The sequence below is a fragment of the Oculina patagonica genome, chromosome 4 (assembly GCF_052425735.1).
Source record: "Oculina patagonica isolate OP01 chromosome 4, crgOcupat, whole genome shotgun sequence".
Lineage (NCBI taxonomy): Eukaryota > Metazoa > Cnidaria > Anthozoa > Scleractinia > Oculinidae > Oculina > Oculina patagonica.
Window position 1 is genome coordinate 57,923,957 of NC_135761.1, and position 3,696 is coordinate 57,927,652.

General features: G+C 37.1%; 1 pseudogene; it reads left to right on the forward strand.

The window, feature by feature from the left end:
• LOC144648013 (uncharacterized) overlaps positions 1-1,281 on the forward strand; it is a 16,662-nt pseudogene extending 15,381 nt beyond the window's left edge.
• Positions 1,282-3,696: the final 2,415 nt, after the last annotated feature.

A 3,696-nucleotide genomic window follows, 5' to 3' on the forward strand; every position in this document is an offset into this window, starting at 1 on the left:
CAGCTGCGAAATTGCGAGATGGTTTATTTTACTAAAACGAACTATTTATTTAAGTTGCGGATTCATTCGCACTCTCTAGCCCGAGCTCGCATAATGATTAGGCTCGCTTGCCTCATTAAGGTGGTACATATGGCTGAAGCGCAAAAAAAAAAATTTTCTCGCAGTTTGGCTTATATTGTACCTTTTGTGTAGTTATGTTGTTATTTTCGGAGTAGAGGCTCGCTGTCCGCTTTTTTTTGGAGAAAGCGAAGATTAAAATTCGTTGTCAGGTCCGCCATTTTGAGCCGCCATTTTGAAATTTTGCGTGTTTACTCGCTTCCGGTCTCGCGAACTGCAGGATGCCATCGAAGCTACAGCAAAGCAACAGGCATTGAAAGCTCAGTTGAATCTAAAACAACCAGCTATAACAACAGCGAATACCAATATATTCTCTCATAATACTTTAATATCTCAAATGGTGAAGCTAAATGTATAAACAACCCTGCCTCGTCCCCAGGCGTCCTCGTCCTTGGTCGTGCACGGTTCGCTTGGTGTTGTGGGACTGACGTGCACGGTTCGCTTGGCGTTCTGGGCCTGATGCGGACGGGGAAGCGGACGCCTGGCAGATCCTGTTCAGTTTCTTGGCAAAAATGTTCGGTTTCTCGTCAAAAGGCGTTTTAGCGCTTTTAACAAGTTTAACGGTCAAGAAATCAACACTGGGAGATACGTGGAAGTTAGTACTGTCAACATGGGGATTTTGACGGCCTTTCGGATCGTTTTCGTTGCTCTATCGAGCCGATTCTTTTCAGCGTTCACTGAGGCTGGTTTCAGCAAAGTGGGGGTCCCCTTGCTTTAATCTAATGTTGGCGGGAAATCTAGCTCAAAATCAGCGATTTATCCGGAGAAATGGTATGAAATCTGAGCAGAAGATTGAACAGAGAAAATCCCACTTTGATTGCGAGAAGATCGTCAATGGCGGAGGGTAAAGAATCTCTGCCGTCGTTAGAAAATTAAATTTCTTTATAAGCTTCAAACTGAGGGTAAGTTTCGCTTCAATCGATGCCAGAGCTGGTTTGTTTCGTTTCTGAGCAGTGCTTAGCTTCCTTACATTTCGGTATACTTTTATTTGTACCTCTTGGCCGTTAAACTTCAGCTATAAAGTCTATAAGCAGCGCTCCAGAGAGAGCCGTTCAAGTGCTAACAAGTGTTTTATCAAATTAATGTTGTCCAACGAAGGAGATCTTATGAGAACATGACACATAAACAATTATAATGTGTGCTGATATATTTTTTTCTAGCTAGGTTAACCTCATAATTAACCTTTCTTGACAGAAAGTACAATTATTGAAATTTCAACTTTGCGTAGTTCTGTTTATTTCAGCACTTAATGTGTTAGTGACCAGAGGAGGCAGATCCTACTCAAAATTTCTTTTTACTGATTCAAGTGTTAATATCGAAATTACTCTCCGCTGATTAATTTGTGTGTTTCTCGTCACTGTACTGCTTGATAATGCATTAATACTGTAAGGAGAAATAAGGTTTCGGTCACTCTTTTGGAGGATTTAAGCAGGATAAGACTTTGACAAACTTGTAACAAAAAAAAAATATAGTTTTTTCTAGTTGTAGTGTCACAGGGAGTGTTTTTTTAGTAGGTGTTTTTAGAGAATGTGTGGCAAAACTTTATTCCTAAGGGTAACAAAACACTGGACTATGACAGACAGCAAAACTTAAATCATTTTTGCCGGCCCAAGAGTTTATGGCTGAGATAGTGTAGGAAAATAAATTGAGATGCCAGGCAATTTTACATCAAAGGGTTTGTTACTGACTCTTAAATGCATTTCATGTGAACATGGCAACTCCTGGCTAACCATATTCAATTTGATTAAAATAAATAAACCGGCAAACCTGGAGTTGCCACTTTTTCCCCAGTCTGCTAATAGCCCACTGCCTCTAGCAGTCTTGGAAAACAATTAAAACACTTTAAATGTTGAATGTATGCTTTGCCTACCCTGCTGCTTTATACCCATGACAACAGCTGTTGTAAGAGAAAAAGATACCTTTTTACATTTTTAAAAATATTTTTAGTAGTACTGATTTTGCAAAACCATTCAGACATTTCCCTTCAATTTGCAAAAGTTATCTAGCCAGGAGGGTTTTACCTGCATGGCCTTAATCTACTGTGAATTTAAATAAGTTGTGCATGAGATAATCTGAGGATTACTGTTTGTATGACAATTTCCTTGGTGGTGCCCTTCATCTGATTATGATCTAGACATAATAGTTAGCCTTCTCCTGAAAATTAACTTGATTGATTTTCTAAACTGATTTACTACCCTCTTCAACCCTCCATGTACAGTTCACCCCAGCTCCTTTTGTAATTAGTTAATATCAAGTCAGTGGGAGCATAACAAAGGCCTTTAGACACCAAATTTGCAAGCGCAAAGTAGACATTTCTTTTCAGTGGCTAAAAAAGTAAAGAATTTTACAAATACATGTACTATTTTAAATTTGTAAAGAATTACAGGAGAGTGATAAAAAATTAAGAGGGGTTTGTTACTAGAGTTATTTAGAATAGAATGATGGTGGGCCTTGGATGTCCAAAGATGCTAGCCTTGCATATTAATACATAAATATTTATGAGAAAAATTATCTTTCCATTTTTACAAAGCAAGATTTCAAGATGATCTTAAATCATATACCGCACATGAACCATTCTAAAAACTTCATGAAAACAGTGTCACATTCATCAGAAATGCTCTCTGCACCTGCCCCCAAATTAAAAGCCTGCATGGCATGGCATAGGGTACATTCCAAACAATTTAGTTGCCTCAGTTGCATTCACAGCATAAATGGCAGACTCACTGCCACAATGCTTAACAAAAAAAATGTGTATTTATCCTTAATAAATTGTGGTTTAATGGGAAAAAAGTCACCTACTGGCAATCAATAAAAAAAAATTGCATTGAAAAAAATTACAGTTATGATATCAAACATTTTTAATGTAATTTTTATTTTCAATTAATAAAACAACTATCAAAGGTTGTGCTTGATTACTGATAAGCAGATAATTAACATTTTATTGAAGTAAACCAGAGTGGTACAGAAGGTCACAAACGCATTAAGCTCAGCAGAGATTTCTTTAATCGTTAAACAGAGATTCTGAAATAAAAGTAATGTCACGTTGTTCTATCGATCGATTCCACGCTAAGCTTTAACAAATAAAATAACAAAAGGAAAAATACTAGAAAACTACATCTACAAACAAAACCTTAAAATAAGAATCATTGTACCTGAAGAGTGGATCTCTGTGGCTTTGGAAGAACTATATACGACGATACAAGATTTACTTAATGGTCACGAGACGAGCGCTATTACAAAACTGAAATGAAACCCTAAAAAATCTACTGATAAAACGTGTTCGTGAGCTGTCAAATCAGATACTAAAATAAAGCAGATACTAAAGTAAACAAATAGGTTATAGTCTCGCATTGTTGTATATATAAGTTCACGCAAGTCACGCAATAACTGTTTTCAGTGAAGTCACGCAATTACTGTTCTCAACACAGAGATAGTAGAAATGACATCCCAAAGACAGATGAATTGTTATTTGTATCGATGGATTCATGCTGTTGTTGCATTATCTTTGTCGCGTCTGGCTTAAATGAGCGTCCATGGAATAACTAAAAGGCAACTAACTCTCGGGCTCTACGAAAAAAA